General features: G+C 45.3%; 1 protein-coding gene across 1 annotated transcript in view; it reads right to left on the reverse strand.

The window, feature by feature from the left end:
* Window positions 1-15,058, reverse strand: part of FHL1 (four and a half LIM domains 1) — a 66,599-nt gene extending 51,541 nt beyond the window's left edge. Inside the window, exon 1 of the mRNA XM_077826141.1 lies at window positions 14,974-15,058. The gene's annotated coding sequence lies outside the window, so the exon portion shown is untranslated. The remainder of the gene's footprint in view (window positions 1-14,973) is intronic.
* Between the last annotated feature and the right edge of the window lie 3,953 nt (window positions 15,059-19,011).

Consider the following 19,011-nt stretch of genomic DNA (forward strand, 5'->3'; position numbering starts at 1 on the left):
TCTCCCAAGGACCCAGGGCCTTGGATGTGAGCGAAGGTGGACACAGGAATGTGATGGTGCTGGTTTAGCTCTCTGTGATCTGTTTGGCCACCTATGAGCTTGGCATGATCTGAGTAAGGAGAGTTGAATTATTTCACAGTGTCAGCTTTGATATATAAAACCTCCTAGGAAACGTCCAAGATTGTTACAATTATTTATATGTTTATGTACTTGTTTAAAATATAGATATGAAGGGGGTGGAAAATCTAGCAAACAAAGGAACTGTACTGATATTCCGCAATTCGGAACAAATCAGCAGACTTGAAACAGGAGATGATGATTGCGCAGAGGTCTCAATACACTAGGAGTAAAAGACTAGATCTCTGCAAATAAAATATTTCACTGGACCCTACCAGTACTGACTGGTGGAATTAGAGGAGGTATCTGCCTGTAGGTGATGAAACACTATATGACAACCTTCAGTGGTGACCATTAAGCTGAGCTGAGCTTTTCCAGGATGACTTGCTCCAAGTTAAATTATTAAATACAAACCTACAAATCAAGACAGACTACTGACTAGCGGGCTCTGCTACACACATGCAGAACCATGAACTCGGGGCCCCGTCCACAGCCCCAGCAAAAAGCAACGAGTAAAATCAGAACGTGTAAGATACCTGAACTGACAGAGCTACATCTGCTGATGTTTCTTGATATTATAAACAACAGGCTGTTCTTCCTGTTAATAAAGTTGCCGTGTAGTTTCACCTCAAAAGGACCATGGGGGGGGGGGGCAACATAACCCTGCCATAATCTCATATATACAGTAGCAAATAACCTATATTCAATTCATTACATTGCATTCCCTTTATCTGAACAAGATTACAGGGTAACCTTTGTGTCCGACAGCCAAAAGGAAATGTTAAATCCTTCCGAACACAGAAGTTGGTGCAATAAAAGATATTACCTCAACCACCTTGTCTCTCTAAACACACAGATGGTAGTTGGCCCATGTATATACATAAATAATCTGATCTAGGACTCAAACACAACAAACACCTTATGCTATTGATTTATATCTCATAAGCTACCGTTAACAAGTCTGGATCCAGGCACTGCTTGAATAGGAGACAACTAAGGGATGTATAAGTGGTATTGGTGAACCAGTAGCTATCATTCTTTCTTCTGAGTCAGTACTGAACTAATGCCCCAACACTGGCTCAGGGATCATATAGTAAATAGAAACAATTTTAATTATTTGTATGATGATAGCACCTAGAGGCCAGAGCCCTGTGTTCTAGGCACTGTACAAAAGCAAGAGACAGTTCCTATCCTCAAGAGATCATTTTGGGATTATTAAAGATCCTAACACTTTTCATGAGTTGAGGGTAATATTACACTGATGACCTGGCAAATTCCAACTCAGGCAATCAGTATTCCGCCTACCAGCTAGACAAGGAATATTCTTCACTTCCTGTCCTAAATGGATACACTACTACATAGCAACTGTGTTCCACTCCAGAGGTGGCTGCACTTCAGTGAGGGAAGAAGTGATAGCTGTGTATAATCATATATCAGTGTTGCGTTTGCAAGGCACTCTAGGTACCTTCAGGATGCCATATAAAATGCTAGCTACAGAGAGGGCAAACACAAGCAGTGAGCTGAAGTACTGCACAAAGAAGAGAGAGACAGAAACAGAGATCAAAATGAAACAGATTTAAACAGGAAGATGCAGAAAAGAAGGTAGAAAAGAGAAGTCATAGCAAGCTGCCAAAAGGCTGGAAAGATAATGAGTGCTAAGGCTGCCAGGTCAGGCCCAAAAGTGAGTCATGCTTAGTCTTTGCACTAATGGTTACAGAATCACAGAACTGTAGGACTGGAAGGGACCTCAAGAGGTCACCTAGTCCAGTCCCCTGCACTCATGGCAGGACGAAATATTATCTAGACCAGGGGTGGGCAAACTACGGCCGGACTGTCCTTCCCGGCTCCTGAGCACCTGGCTGGGGAGGCTAGCCCCTGGCCCCTCCCCCGCTGTCCCCCCTCTCCCGCAGCTACGCAGCACGGGTAGCATGGCTTGCGCCCGCCCACCTCCCAGGCTTTCCAATAAGCCAGTCCTGCTGCTCTGAGCAGCCTGGTAAGAGTAAGGGGATGGGGGGGGAGGGCAGGAGGTCCTGGGGGGCAGTCAGGGGTCAGTTGCATGGGGCGGAGGTTCGGGGGGGCACGGTCAGGAGACAGGGAGCAGGGAGGGTTGGATGGGAGTGGGATCCGGGGGGGGCAGTTAGGGATGGGGGCCCTGGAAAGGGGCAGTCAGGGGAGGAGTGGGGGAGGGATGGATGGGTCGGGGAGTCCCAGGGGGCCTGTCAGGGGGCTGGGGTGTGGATAGGATTCAAGGCAGTCAGGGGACAAGGAGCAGGGGGGGTTGGATAGGATGTGGGGTCCCAGGGGGAGTTAGGGGTGGGGGGTCCCGGGAGAGGGCGGTCAGGGAACAAGGAGCAAGGGGGGTTGGATGGGTCGGAGGTTCTGAGGGGGGCAGTCAGGGGTTGGGAAGTGGGAGGGGGCAGATAGGGGGCGGGACCCAGGGTGTTTGGGGAGGCACAGCCTTCCCTACCCGGCCCTCCACACTGTTTCACAACTCTGATTTGGCCCTCAGGCCAAAAAGTTTGCCCACCCCTGATCTAGACAATCTCTGGCAGGTGTTTGTCTAACCTGCTCTTAGAAATCTCCAATGATGGAGATTCCACAACCTCCCTAGGCAATTTATTCCAGCGCTTAACCACCCTGAGAGGACGTTTTTCCTAACGTTCAACCTAATCCGCCCTTGCTGCAATTTAAGCCCTTGTCCTATGGCTTCTTATCTTATCCTCAGAAGATAACACGAACATTTCTTTCCCTCCTCCTTGTAAAAACCTTCTAGGTACTTGAAAACTGTTATCATGCCCCCCCCCGCCCCCCAGCAGTCTTCTCTTCTCCAGACTAAACAAACCCAATTTTTTCAAACTTCCCTCATACGGCCTCTTTTCTAGACCTTTAATCATTTTTGTTGCTCTCCTCTGGACTTTCTCCAGTTTGTCCACATCCTTCCTGAAATGTGGCATCCAGAACTGGACACAATACTCCACTTGAGGACTAATCAGTGCAGAGCAGAGAAGAAGAATTATTTCTAGTGTCTTGCTTACAACACTCCAGAATGATGTTTTGCTTTTTTTGCAACAGTGTTACACTGCAGTGTTGACTCATATTTAGCTTGTGATTTACTCTGACCCCCAGATCCCTTTCTGTAGTACTCCTTCCTAGACAGTCATTTCCCATTTTGTATGTGTGTCACTGATTGCTCCTTCCTAAGTGGAGTACTTTGCATTTGTCCTTATCAAATTTTATCTGATTTTTCATGTAAAAAACATAAAGAAAGCGGCTGACAGTGTACTAGACAACAGGGACAGCCAGTCCCAAATTAAACAAATAGTGACTGCTGATAATCCTGCCAAGTTTGAATGGTTCCCACAACTTTGGGCTTTTCTTTAAAGGAAACTCATTAATTCTTCCCTCCTACTCCAATCTCCCTTCATCCATGGATAAGCTACCCTAAGTGTTGGTGCTTTCTATGGCTACCCCTGGTAGGAAGTGGGGGGTTGGCCTGAGACTGCTGGAAGCACCCAAAGATTGATCATTCCCAAATCAGAGTACTGGGGAAGATTCCAAAGCCAGATCCCAGCTTGGTAGCCAATCAGCAAGCACCATGCAGGGGAGGGACGGGGCAGACAGGGATGGGTTTCACTGCCCTGCTAGCTACATCTCCCTTCTGGAGGGCAGCAAGGCACCGTCAGCACACTGTTTTTGAGGTAGGCGTTGGGCCTCTGTTGAGTGGTTTCTAGCTTCTGCCCAGACAATTGTGCCGCAAAACAAACACTTAACAGCAACTGGCTAGCATTCTCTGCTATTTAAACTCCAGTGTGATGCAAACAAATCCATGCATCAACCAAGCCACTTCTCTTATTTAAGGAAAACAACAAAGCTCCCATGAAAATGGAGTGTATCTAGATTTCTGTGCTGAATGCTCCCCTCCCTCTCTTCCTCCCTCCCACCCCACCCCCAGCTAGACCACGGGAACATTTCAGCACAGACAGAACTTTTACATTCGTTTTTTTAATTAAATCCCTTTGGTACTTCCTGTCCCAGAATGCATCAGTCTAGGTATCAGGGATGCCAGTCACTATATCATTAGAGCCATGGTATTATGTGCTGTCACAAAATGATGCACATTGTGATACTTTGAGGTGAACCAGAAGGGTTTTACAAAATGAGAAAAATACTTTAAAAAAAAAATCAGCTAAAACATGCTCCTATGGGCCCTGCTCTGCCATGTCAGCGGCGAAGGTTGAGTGCAGAAGTAAGGACTGATTTCAGTCGCATTTTAGCTTTGCAGTTCACCCTGTCCACAATTAACCTGTTTGTAAAGTATTTATTGTGCAAATGTGCCATTACACACCAGCACATGCCTCTCAAGTGCCTCTCTGCTTTGTCCCAAAGTTCTTCACACAACGCACAGTCAACCTGTGGAACTCCTTGCCAGAGGATGTTTTGAAGGCCAAGACTATAAGAGGGATCAAAAAGGAACTAGATAAATTCATGGAGGATAGGTCCATCAATGGCTATTGGCCAGGATGGGCAGGGATGGGGTCCCCAGCCTCTGTTTGCCAGAAGCTGGGAATGAGCGACAGGGAATGGATCACCTGTTCTGTCCATTCCCTCTGGGGCACCTGGCATTATTCACTATCGGAAGACAGGATACTGGGCTAGATGGACCTTTGCTCTGACCCAGGATGGCCATTTTTATGTAAATTTCCTTACGTTCCATGCCAGTTTGCTGTCTCCTTGCTTCTACTGTTGAAACCATTTACATTAGAAATAAAGACTCATGGACAAGAGAGATCTATACACCCTAAAAAGGGATGAAGCACACAGCATGATAAGTTTCCTGCATGAATATTTTGGTGAGCCTTGTTTTTGATCTTTGTCACATGTTGTGTTCTGCATTGGGCCCGGCAGGCTGAGAGGTATGCATCAATATCTGATTGTCTTTTAATCCCACACTAAATTTGAGCTCACGTTTTGATTTTCTGAACTGGATTTGAATTCATCAGGACAGGCTGTTTGCCCATCAGCAGATAAATGCTACAGCTCACTTCATCGGATGCATACTGTGGAAAGTATAGAAGATCTTTTTATACACACAAAGCATGAAAAAATGGGTGTTTACCACTACAAAAGGTTTTCTCTCCCCGCACCCCACTCTTCTGCTGGTAATAGCTTATCTAAAGTGATCACTCTCCTTACAATGTGGCCCAAGGAGAGTGATCACTTTAGATAAGCTATTACCAGCAGGAGATTGGGGTGGGGGGAGAGAAAACCTTTTGTAGTGGTAAACACCCATTTTTTCATGCTTTGTGTTTATAAAAAGATCTTCTATACTTTCCACAGTATGCATCCGATGAAGTGAGCTGTAGCTCACGAAAGCTTATGTTCAAATAAATTGGTTAGTCTCTAAGGTGCCACAAGTACTCTAAAATAAATAAATAATATATAGAGTTGAGAAATAACAAACCTCAACCCTATTGTCCCTCTGCAAATTTGTGTACACAGAGTCACTTCCTTACCTCTCTCTAAAAGTGCAAAGTTTCAAAAAGTTCAATGAACAGAAGATTGTTGGCGGCGGAATAGATCTGAACAAGGAGAAGAAGTCTGGAGATAAATGTGAGAAGCGAGGGACATATGCTTTTTTGTTAAAATATTATATGTTTGCTGTTGAAGAAAAAAAATCCAGAATACTTAACGTTGTTGTTTTAGTTAAATAAAACAATGTAAATGTCTGTCTGGTGATGTTCTCCTAATACAGCATGGCAAGAAAATCCTCCAAATACTAATGATTAACCTGTTGAATTGGAGACAGTTCACCTCCCAATGACTTCATAAATATCTGCTTCAATTACCTTCGGTAAATGAAATAACCAAACAATCATTCATTTTCTGATACAGCTGTAAAACTAATCTGAAGAGTTTTCAAAATAAATCACTGTTTAAAAATGTATAGTGTGTACCTTCTAAAAATGAAACCTACATCCATCTCTGAGTTGTGAAGAATATGTATTAAGGTTATAACAACCAACAAAAATGCATTTTTATGTAGAAAACCATGATTAAATTGAGTCTTCCTGACTAGTGATTTAAATCAAATCCACCCTGTCTAGCACACTCCCTTTGGAATCAATGGGTAGCCCTGACCCCAAGAGAATGCATCTAGCTGTGGCTTTTTGCTTTAATAGTGCAGCAGCAATGCAAAACAAAGTCTTTGAAGCTATTTTTAGAAGTGAAACAAACCAAACTTCTGGTGAGAACTGTTAAGCGCTGACAGGACGTGTCTAAGGAAGGTGGCAACATAAATATCACTGATAAGAAACTAAACAAACAGTCCCATCTCTTCCCCCCATCCCCACCACATCCACACCCCCTGCCCTGGTATTGCAGAATTGGCTCTATTGTCTCTGAACACACCCAGCAATGCACACTCACGCATCTCTGATATTGCTTGGGTCTTTTTCTTCGGTGCTTCAAATGATCATTTGTGACCTACTTCAACAAGAAGCATGAAACATCCGTCCTTTGAGCACTTGCCGGCTGATAAAGTTTCCCATAAGAAACGATACACCCAAGACAGGCTTTGAACCAAGGGGCTGAAATTTCCACGCCTTCTATTTTTTAGAGGGCAGCATGAGCAGGGCTACGGTGCTCACAATACCAAAATATATGGGCATGTCTACACTGCAGTTGCGGGGGAGAAGGGGTTTGGACTCGAGCAGCTAGCCTGAGTAGCAATAACCACACTGCGATTTTTAGCACACTAGCTTGCGCAGAGCTAGCCTGAGTCAGTGTGCCCGTGCTGGGAATCACCTCTCCCAGCTGCAATGCAAACATACCCTATGCGGCTTTGCAATGGGGCCAGACACCCGCACCAGACTAGCAGAGCACTCCCAACTCTGTGACAAGAGCCAGAGATGAGCCTAGGTCCCTAGGACTGCAACTGCTAGCATTTTTAGGAAGTCCTCTCCCCCAGCTCCCCAGTGCACTATCCCTAATGCAGCTCCACTGTTGGGGGCGTAGTGTAGACAGGACTCAGGTGTTTTTACCACCATGTCTTCTAACCCGGAGGGCTGAACTGGTACTCAGACGGTGGGGGTGGAGGGACTTCCCTACACATGAGTGGAGATGATGCTTTAGAAAAGTGACTGGTCATCTTAAAAGGCAAATGCTCCATCTAACCCTCTTTCTCTAGTCCTGTTGAACGCCAAGGATTTTCTTTTACCCTTCATTTTGTCTGGCACGCTTTCCCTCACCAGCATGGACAATTATACTCTTTCCATCTCTCCTCTCCCCTCCCTCCAGGGGAGAGTTATGCTATAAAGCTGTGCTAGAGATTCTTTAGGGAGGTTGCATCTCTAGGACCTCAATCAGCTCAAGACAGTCAGGTTAAAGCCTTCACTACCAGTTCGGCACCATTTCTAACCAGCTCGTCATAGCCTAGCCGCGCGTGGATGTACCACGTGTAGAGTCAGCCATAACCAGCTGATAAAGGCACTGCCAAGTAGTAGCATAGATGTGCCCTTACACCATGATAGTCTCATGTTGAAGCTATGTTAGCCACACATGCTGTGATTAAACATGGCTCCTACTACCAGTTTCATTTGTAGCCTTTGTTCACTCTCACAGTCTGTCTTTCTTGTTTGTTGGTTTTCCCTGCTCCTTGATTCCTTTTTCCCACCTTTTGATTTTGGATGATTAGGGGGCTGGGGCACATGACTTACGAGGAGAGGCTGAGGGAACCAGGGTTATTTAGTCTGCCGAAGAGAAGAGTGAGGGGGGATTTGATAGCAGCCTTTAACTATCTGAAGGGGGCTTCCAAAGAGGATGGAGCTAGGCTGTTCTCAGTGGTGGCAGATGACAGAACAAGGAGTAATGGTCTCAAGTTGCAGTGATGGAGGTCTAGGTTGGATATTAGGAAACACTACTTCACTAGGAGGGTGGTGAAGCACTGGAATGGGTTACCTAGGGAGGTGGTGGAATCTCCATCCTTAGAGGTTTTTAAGGCCTGGCTTGACAAAGCCCTGGCTGGGATGATTTAGTTGGTATTGGTCTTGCTTTGAGCAGCGGATTGGACTAGGTGACCTCCTGAGGTCTCTTCCAACCCTGATCTTCTATGATTCCATTGTTTCCACCTCACGCTGTGTTTCAAGTCCCTACTATATTCCATACCTTGTTTCTACCAAACCTTGTCACCAGCCCTTATTTACTGCTGCCTTTCACAACCTCCCATGAATGTTACTTGCATGTCTGCTTCCCCACTTCCAAGCCAATGGCTTGTTTTGCGTTTGCAGCATGCTTTCCACTGCAAGGGGAGGGCTGCAGTCAGATCCGTTCAATTTTTGCCAGGGCTGAGCCCCAGCACCTCAAGGCAGCTCATAGCCCTGGCACCTCTGGCGCATGGCAGTCCATAGCCCAGCACCTCTGGGCTTGCCACATCAGTTAGAAAGTTAAAAAAAAAACCTGCTTGAGCCCTGGCACTTCTTTCATTACAAATTAAACACTGGGTCAGATATAGCTTCAAAGGCCAATGAGCTAGACAAGTGGAGTCTGCAGAAGGGGAAAAACATTCACTAAGTGGGAAGCAAAAACAAGCTGCAGACGAGGAGCTTTGCACACAGCCTCTCTTCTCATGTAAACCCTTTTTCACCAGCTTAGCAATCCAGCTAGTTAGGGCCAATATTTCTCATAGCTTTATCTTATGGATCTGCAAAAGGCCATTAAAGCGCTAAATCAGCAAGGGGCTGCACACCCCCAAAGTGGTACTGAGCCCCCGCAACTCCTTTTGAAGAAATTGACTGCAATGGCATTTGCAGTGCCCAGGACTGGGCCCTTCATTCTTTATGTTTGCGTTGTTCTGGGGTCATTTAACGTCTTGCTGTATTGTTTTTTTAATCAATGCCCACTGCCTCAAAACAATCAGCAACCCTACAATAACAAAGCAGCATATACACAACTGGGGGTGTATGTGGAGGACGAAGGAGACTGGGTCAGGAAGTTGATTTTAATGTGAAGCAGTTGGGGTGGGCTTGATTTCTCTTTAAGGAATATAGATGGATTGATTTACATTATGGGAAAGTGCAATGTAGCAAAATCATTCAGTGCTTCAAAATAGCCCATGGGAGGAGAAAATAATTGGAAAGCACAATTGTGTCATTCACTTCCCAACTAGGGCCTGATCCCTCAAATGGTTAAATTCAACAGGAGCTCTCCACATGCAGGGGTTGCAGAACAGGGCCCTGGATGTGAAAATGAATTTCTATCAATAGGAAAAGTCCTGTAACTTCAATTAGCTCATGGGATAAACTTCCAAGGTAAAGGAAAGTAAACACTTGGCTGTCCTCAAAAAAGTATCTGACTCGCCAAACATTAGTCCATAAACATTGGCAGCTTCCAGGTTTGCTTTTCACACTGAACCTTATGGGTGAGTGCCAGGAAGTTGGTGAGCTTTGCCAAGTGAGAATCTAGAGGGTCTTTTCCCCCAAAGTTCTCTGGTGAACAGCTTATTCTCACTAGCCTGGCAAGTTTAGGCCCCAATCATGCAAGTCTTAAGCACATGCTTAATGAGACAACACACTGGGTGTAAAGTTAAGTACATGCATAAGTCTTTGCAGGCTCAGGGCCTTAGGGAATCTGCAGTCCAAACCTGCCGGGCACCTCTATGTTCCTTCAAAGGCAACAGCAGTTGGGGGCATTCAAAGCTTTGCAGAACCTACCTATCTTAGGTACTTATCTGGCCCTTATCCCCACAGCACCTGAACACCTCACAATCTTTAATTTATGCTCACCACTACCCTGTGAGGTAGGGAAGTGCTATTATCGGGGGCTGAGGGCCCAGAGAAAATACATGCCTTGCCCAAAGTCTCTCAGAAAGTCTTTGGTGGAACAGGAACTTGTACTCAGGTCTCCCAAGCCCTAGAGCAGCACTCTAACCACTAGGAAATCTTTCCTCCCACAAAATCACACCCCCAATTGCAAGGCGACTTTTGAGAGATCTGACTCCAGGTGAAATCATATCATGCTTTTATTGGTCCAGAAATGACGTGATTTCGGTATATATGTGGGTAGAGGTGTAACAGCCCTTATTTGTGCAAAGTATCTACTGGCTTCAGATGAAATGCTGTGGAAGCAGGGACAGCTGGATCAAGGCTAAAATATGGCACCGCCCTCCAGAAGTATGCGGTGAAAATGGAAACATGCATTTTATCTGAACATTTAATCCTTCAGAATCCTGGTATCTCAAGAGACATCTGGTTAAAATTCCTTTCCAAATCAAAGTAATCTAAATGAAACATGAGGTGTTTCTTCCTCCCACAGTCACTCTGCCAAAATCAGAACGGGAGCGACTGAACTTGGGCATTTCTGCTGTGGTTTCTCCAGCCCCTTCTTTTATAACTAGACGTAACACATCAATAACATGAACTCAACGATTTTGTTTGTAAAGCGTAAAATGTCTCCTTTTGCAAAATCACAAGCCCTAATTTGGTAAGGTTTACAATAACAAAAGTACTTCCATTACCTTTGCAAACAAAAATGCTGCCATGTATCCAAAAGTTACATAAATACAGCATAGAGTTACACAAAACATCACTGCTTTTAAGTGCTATACACAAGTACAGTAGCTCTAGAGAAGACTATGGGCTAGGAGAACGGGGGGATAAGAGGAATGTTTTCAAAGACGCCAACGCACTAACTCCAGGTCACCTTAAACAAGGACAGGGGACGATGCTGCAATGTTTGCACCTCAGCAGGATGCCACATGGTAACTTTTCAATATCCTGGCATCATACAAATGCTGTTCCCTAGAACTCCTGTGGCACATAGGGTCCAGAGCCGTGGATCCACCCTGATTCCAGCTACATACTGTCTAGTCAGTTCAGTTAGGCTCAACTTGCTGTAAGAGGCAACATGGTCTCATTTAATGCCAGCTCCGAAATGGACTCACTATGTGGTCTATGCCTCAGTTTCCCCACATATAAAATGTACATGGTAATATGCACCTGTGTTGGAAGCTCAGTGTGTGTCCATCACTATGAGAGTGGAAAGTAGAGCCGTTTGCAGGACTATTTTTTTAATTCCACTCCACAATACCCACTCCCACCTGCATTGTTCCTTGCGTTTTTATCTCACTTCCACCTGTAAAAACCTTAGATCCCACAAATCCCACAAGAGAGACAGATTCCCCATGCTATTTTTTAAAAAAAGTTGGTTTATACGCACACATTTACAAAATTCAGACACAATTTTTACCACTAAAAGAATAAAACAAATCTTGCTTAAACCATGTAAAAAATACTTTAAGTCCTGCTACAATAGACATCAAATCTCTTTGTATTCCTCGCTTAAATTTAAGTATTAAAAACTTTATTTAAAAAAAAAAGAAAAACTTGATTTACGTTGCTGCAATTCTATTTATGACAAACTGACAAGAGATTTAGTGTTTTCTTGCAAATTGCCAGTCTGTTGGTTTTTTCCCCACTCAATCCCAACCGCAATAAAGTACATTTTATCCTCTTCTGCTATTATGGCAGTGGGTCCTGTGGGACCCGTGGAATCCTAGTTCTGTTGCAGGGCTCTAGTGGAAAGTGCTGAGAGAATAATTTACCACCCAGGATATTAAAACTTCAGCAAAGGAATATAACCCAAGTGATTAAGGCTGGAATTTTCAAAGGAATTTAAGGGGTGCCTAAATGAAGTGCCTAAATCCCATGGAAACACCTTTGAAAATCCCAGCCTAAAAGTGCATCAGTAGCCTAAGTTATTGCTGATGGGAGGGTATAATCTAGGCTCCAAGACCATATCCAGCCTGCAGCATTAGAGATCTGTATCACAGTACAGTCTAGAATCCACAGTCCCAGATCAGCACCCCAAGTCAGTCGGCGCAATACAAACACAGCACATTAGCAGTACCTGTAATGATTGTTTCTGAGTTACTTCAGGGGAAGGGTGTCCACAGCCTTCAGAACCCTGAAGTCCTTTCTATAGGACACAAGTTTCTCGGCAATTCACATGTAACACAGAAACAGTGATGGGAGCTGTACACCCTAAAATGGAATAAGCCCCTTGTAATGTAAGCATTCGGAGCCCGAAACATTAGTTTCTTGGTGAGAGAGGGAGTTTTAAAAAAGTGTACATTTGTTATAGCTTTGTACAGTCCCTAGTGCGATGTGGCTTGGAGGGTCAGCACTACCTCAAAACAGATACATGACAATTTATAAAGTACTGCCCTAAAATTCAGATCAGCATTAGTCCCAGGCAGGTCTATTACTATAGTATCCAGCTGTTCAGTGCTACCCCTAATGACATGTCTACTGAGCTTGTTTATGCCATACAGCTGGATAATATAGGTGGGTATGGTTTAATTAAGACACAGTTTCCAAAAGAAGTGACAGATTTTAGTGTTTTAGAGTAGCAGCCGTGTAAGTCTGTATTCGCAAAAAGAAAAGGAGTACTTGTGGCACCTTAGAGACTAACAAATTTATTTGAGCATAAGCTTTCGTGTGTTTATTTTCAAGAGCTTGAAAACCTCACACATCATCTCTTTTTTGGACAATTGCCAATATTTACACACAGAGGCAGACTTGCACCAGCATATATGGAGGATTGCCATAATTCACTGCAAAAGTAGCACTTCTGTTAAGAAACACGTAAAGAGCCCAATCCAATAGTCCTTGTTCAGCCAAATCTCCCAGGGAAGACATTGGTAGTGTGGCTAAGAAATGGACTGCACCGTCAAGCCCAGAGTTGGCACATAAGCCTACACAGATTCATGCTAAGAACTGAGCAAGTCATTCTTTGGTTCCTCTGGCTTTTTATTTTTGCATGTATGATGTTAGCTGTAGAAATGCCTTCCTGCATTTTTCTAGCAGTTATCGCACAAGATTGAATTTTTATTGACCAAAGTTCTTGAGCAGAAATTAGAAACTGGGCTGCATTCAAGAATGCAGCACTTGGGGGGAAAAGGCTGTTGTCTCGCTTCTTTAAAAAAACAAGGTAGAAGTTATAAATTCTGAAGCCATATTTGGTTACATGTATCATCTATTTACTCTGAGGTGGTTTGCACATATCACGGTTTAACAATTCAATCAATTTCCTCTGCTGTAGAGTACAGATCCATCTCTTCATAAGGACTTTTCAGAATGAAGATAAAAAAATAGATCGGCGAACAAACCGTTTTAGTCTGATTTGTTAATATTCTTGTTACAGTCTACAGTTTAATTAATTAAAATTAAGTTGGTTATATATTCACATGACCGCAAGATCAATTTCTAGATGGCAAACAAACTCATACTTGCACTCCTAAGCAAAACATGATGCTGCAGCCATAAAATGTGAACAAGACAGAAATCATATTCATTAACACACCTTTTGCCTGCTTACTAAAGACTGGAAATAGAGGTCCCAATCCTGCAAATACATCTGTGAATAATTTTACTCATGTGAGTAATCCCTTTGAAGTCAAGATGACAAACCGTGTCTCTCTAATATCCGGGGACAAATACAACTAGGACTACACTGCCTAGGTGTAAAGTTATTCTCAAGTGTGTTTGCAGGATCAAAGCCATGAACATGTTTCGAATTAGCAGGACTGTGTAAGTATCTAACGCCATAATGTGGGGAGCAGAAAGGGGGGTACAACAGACATTGACTGACTTTTTAAAATTATTACCTGCATTAGCATTGCAATTATATAGTCATATACAACCAGGTCTAGTTTTCACAGCTTACTTCCAGGTTTCACTGGGCTGCATTACCCCGTATTTAAAAAAACCTAATAATCATAAAAAGAAGAGGAGGACTTGTGGCACCTTAGAGACTAACACATTTATTTGAGAATAAGCTTTCGTGGGCTACAGCCCACTTCATCGGGTGCATAGAATGGAACACAGAGTAAGAAGATATGTATATAGATACAGAGAACATGAAAAGGTAGATGTGTGTATATATATATCTCTTCTTACTCTATGTTCCATTCTATGCATCCGATGAAGTGGGCTGTATCTCAAATAAATGTATTAGTCTCTAAGGTGCCACAAGTCCTCCTTTTCTTTTTGCGGATACAGACTAACATGGCTGCTACTCTGAAACCTAATAATCATAAAAAGAAAAAGAGTACTTGTGGCACCTTAGAGACTAACACATTTATTTGAGCATAAGCTTTCGTGAGCTACAGCTTATGCTCAAATAAATTGGTTAGTCTCTAAGGTGCCACAAGTCCTCCTTTTCTTTTTGCAGACACAGACTAACAGGGCTGCTCCTCTGAAACCTAATAATCATATGATCCCTGAAAAAACAGTGGGTTTGGGGTTCCCCCCACACACCTATTATCAGACGTTTCAGGCAAGTCAACCACCCTTTTGCCCCCTTCCCGCAGGAACGAAGGAAGCCAGCCCTAGATGCAAAGCATTGCTGCACAGCAGCAGGGTGAAATACTTGCTAAACCCGCAATTTACTGTCAAATAAAGAACAGGCTCCACCGACACCCGAAAACCCGTGATCTTGGCTCGCGCAGCTGCCGCCTGGCAAGAGGCTGCCCCGAGCTAGTAGACAAAGAGGAGGCAGAAGAGAAGCACACGCCTGGACGCTCGGCTGCCGAAACCCAGCCGGCACAAAGACTCGCGGCGCCGCTCCCCCCGGCGATTCCCGCCGGAGCGGAGTTGCTCGCCCGCTGCGCTTGACACAAGCCAGCCCGGGCAGAGAAACTCCCCCCTCCCCAGCGAGCCCCCCAGCGAGCCCCCCGCTCGCAACCAGGGCGCCCTCGCCCAGCCCCCAGGACCCGTTCTGCCCGGCAGGGACGCTGCGGGCAGCCCCCTGCCCAGCTCCCGCAGCCCCGCAGCGATGCTAGAGAGCGAGAGACTCGCGCACCTTCTTGCGGGCCGGCGGCGGGGCTCGGGAGCGACGCGGCTGCAGGAGGGCGCGGCTGGAGTGAGCGCGAGCCGGGAGCCGGGCGTCCGGGGAGAGCCGCGGGGTGGGGCGCGCGCGCGCGTGCAGGGGGCGGGCGGGGGCCGCGCGCGCGGGGGGCCCCGGGGCTGGCAATGGGCGCGGGGCAGCCCGGTGACCCTCCGGGCTAAGGAGGGGGCTGCTCTGAGCAGGCTGCCCCTGGCCGCGGAGGGGAGCCCAGGCTGCAAGGGGGGGGGGCCAGGGCCCCGGGAGCAAGGAGGGCACCCCCTAGAGAGAGGGCCCAGGCTGCTGGGTGCGCGGAGCAGGGGCCTCCTCCCAGGCTTAAACTGGGGGTAGCCAGAGCAGCGTCCAGGAGCAGTGGCACCAGGAAAGCAAGCTAGGTCTTCCTCTGTACAGCACCTGACACAGCGGGGCCCTGCTCCTTGCCTAGGGGGCCTAGATGCTACCCCAAGACAAGTAAAGGGGCAGTCGGGCCTGGCCGACCCCTCACCCTGCCAGATCAGGGGAGTTAGCCAGCCTTGAAGCCCTTCCCGCTCTCGGGCGCTGCTGGGTACCTGCTTACCACAGAATAGGCACGAGCCGTGCTGGTGTTTTAGATTGTACGTGTCTGCCAGGGATGCTGCAACAGGCATTAAATATCATTAAACAGCTTCCATGTATTTAACAGACACCGTCTCGCCATCTGTGCCCAGGCTGCGTGATTCTAGGTTGGTTATTCAGCAACATAGCCCAGGCACATTGTCCGTAACGCTGGGGACCATTTAGCTAATTCAGTTACAGTAGGAGTCAAACCCGTCGGTCCCATTAGAACTGGAATACATTAATTTTCTGCTATTCCCAAGTACTTATTTTCCTAGCCCCGTTTTGCAAGAAGATGCAGTGCAAACAAACAGCATATTCCCTCTCTGAGGGGAATTCACCTGACTCAGCCATCAGCCTCCGCTGCCCATCCAAACATACACTAAAGCTTTTACTGATGGTTCAGTTGCATTATGTTTCATCCTTGGATTTGTATTCAGAGTTTCCAGTACAGAGAAATATGTGTTGTTTAAATAAGAAGCCTGTAGGGAATGAACAAATCCAGACTCAAGAGAGCACAGCATAAACAAAACTCTGAGAAGAAGAGATATTATTTCAAATGGTATACTTAGCTCATTAAAAGGAACAGTATCAGGTTAAAAAAGATTGTGTCTGTTTAAACAAATCTCCTTACCCATGTTACTGACACCACCTTTGATCATTAAATCAGAAAACATCGACATTTGCTTTTTGCTATTTATTCTGCTTGTTTTCTACTTTCACCCAAGTTGGGCTACAAAAATACATTTGTCACATTCACTTTTGTGAAAGCTTCCCTTTGTGGATCTCATTTTTCTGGGTGGCAGGGTGCAGGGAACTTAGTGTTTCATTTGTCTTTTGAAAAAGCTTTTTCAGTGCCACAGAGTCATGGGCCTTCTGACAATCAAAAGGATGGCAGAGGGGCCTGTTGCTAGGGCTGGGACTCAGGGGACCATTGAAGGATCAGGGCCTACGTTTCCCTGGAGGGATGTTTGTTCATCTAGTAAAGGGAAACTGAAACATTGCCATACTGTCAAAACACACTCCTCAGAGTAGCATTTCCATTTTCCAAGCCCTTTTCATTTTACTATTATTCTCCATAAAAGCAGGGGACTTTTGCATAGTCTGCTAACCCACACAGTCAAAATTTAACAGAGTTCCTCCTAGCATGTTAGAGAACATGCATTAGTTGTGATGATTGATGGTTCAAGGCCCAAATTATCATTGCTGAGAAAAGCATTTGCCACACACACATAAAATACAAGTATTTGAAATACCAACGTTTTTCATACCATAGATTAGTTGAAATTTAACCTTCTGTAGGGTCAAAAATGTGTATTTTAACTTGTAAGACAGTGGAATAACTCAGCAGGAATGAAAGACATATGTAGTCAGCAATGGGCTTTTCTCAAGGATTACTGGCTGATGAGAGGTCAAAATAAAACAAGATGATGAACAGAAAACTCCCCTTGCCTGGGGCATGATGCCAGTCTTATAACCAAGGCTGCCTTTGCACAGATACCCTCCATTATCTCTCTGGTAGATGGGGAACGTTTCCTGACAATTCAAGAACAAGGGGGAAATTAAATTAAACTAGCAGCTGACACACTCAAAACTACTACAAGGAATTGCTTTTTCACACAATGGACAATTAACCTGTGGAACTCACTGTCACAATATATCACTGCAGCCAAGACCCTTGGTGGATTTTAAAGGAGGAGTCGACATCTAAATGGACAACAGGAACATCCAGGGTTATATCTCTTCTGTTTATTCCCTCTGAAGCACCTGGTATTGGCCACTGTCGGAAGACAGGACACTGGGCTGGATGGACCATTGGTCTGACCCAGTGTGGCTGTTTTTGTGGTCTTCTGTTCTTTCTCCATGGGTGGTTTATCCCATTACTGCCTCCACTGCCAACAGCATTTCTTCCTCTGAACAGGTGGCACCGGCCATCATCAGTGGACAATACTGACCCCTGGTCTGATCCAATACAGCAATCACTGTGTCTCCCAAGCAGCCAGTTTATAATCCTGCCCCATGGACATCTGCACAAACTGAGCTGAGGTTCACGCCTTGTTTCCCCGGAGTCCAGCCCTGCTTGAGTCACAAAGCTATGAAACATTTCAGAGGTGAGGTGAGCTGTAGCTCACGAAAGCTCATGCTCAAATAAATTGGTTAGTCTCTAAGGTGCCACAAGTCCTCCTTTTCTTATTTCGGAGGTGATACTGCATTCCTAGTGCACCCGGAATTCCTTTCGAAGTCACTGAACATTTTGGGTGCAGAAGGCGTGCGGGGCCAGATCCTTCATTGAAACGGGAGGCCATGCTTTGTTATCCTTTGGTTAATGGATTTGGAAAGAGATGCGATCCCCTTGGAGAAGGCATGTCCCAGCTGGAGAGGTCAATAAGCAGACTAAGACCCAGTCTGGAACTCTTGCAGGGCTTACGTACAGGAAACTCCCCTACTGACTTAGCTTTTTCATACTTACACCAAAAGATTATCTAAACGAGATGCTGTACATTAAAATTACTCAGTAACCAGCAGCATCAGCAAGACAATCCCGTTCAGCAGCAATTTTCAAGGTTTCAAAATTTGTTTGGCATTCCAATGTGGAACGAAAACAAAAAGCTTTCCAACATTTTCACAAAAATGAAACTGTGACAGAATATCTGTTTTCAGACTGAACCCTGAGTTTTTCAATTCAGGGAGGTTTTCCGGGTTCAGGTCATGTCAGACAAGAGCCCAGCCTCATGGCTAGGGTACTAGCCTGATCCAAGTTCATGTTTGAATCAGAGCAGAGTTTTTCCCATCCCAAATCACTCTAGATCAGGCAGGAACTTGAACCTGGGTCTTCCACATCCCAGGGCAGTGCCCTAATCACTGTGCTATGGAGTCACTCACTGGTAGGCTTGCTCTAAATCTTGTCAAAACCAATACATTTAATCAAAACTTCATTGAAGATATTTGAACCTGCTCTACTGATAACATAGAATCCTGACTGTGGGCTTGTCTAGATCCAGTGTTAACATGTGGGAAGCTGGGAGGACGCACCCAGTGAGTATTGCTGAGAAACTATACGTCCACAACCAGACCCCTCGCTTATGGAATCCGACAAGACTCAATTCTCTCTCGCACCCTTTCCAACATCTATGTACAGCCGTTAGCTGAACAGTTCAGACACCACGGACTCCAGAGCCAGCAATATGCCGATGACACAGAACTCTACTTATCCTTCACCACGTATGACTAGATCAATACCACCAAGATGTCCCAGTGCTTGGATGAGATCAGCTTGTGGATGAAGCTCAGGTTCAGCTTCAGATAGTTGAACCCCAGCCAGACAGAAGTGTTGCTGGTGGACAAAGGAAAGCATTTTGAAGAGTCTTGCAGCCATGTTGCAGTCCCCTTTGGTTGAGGATGCACGCACAGTTGGGCAATTTA

This window comes from Eretmochelys imbricata, chromosome 9 (assembly GCF_965152235.1).
Source record: "Eretmochelys imbricata isolate rEreImb1 chromosome 9, rEreImb1.hap1, whole genome shotgun sequence".
Taxonomy (NCBI): domain Eukaryota; kingdom Metazoa; phylum Chordata; order Testudines; family Cheloniidae; genus Eretmochelys; species Eretmochelys imbricata.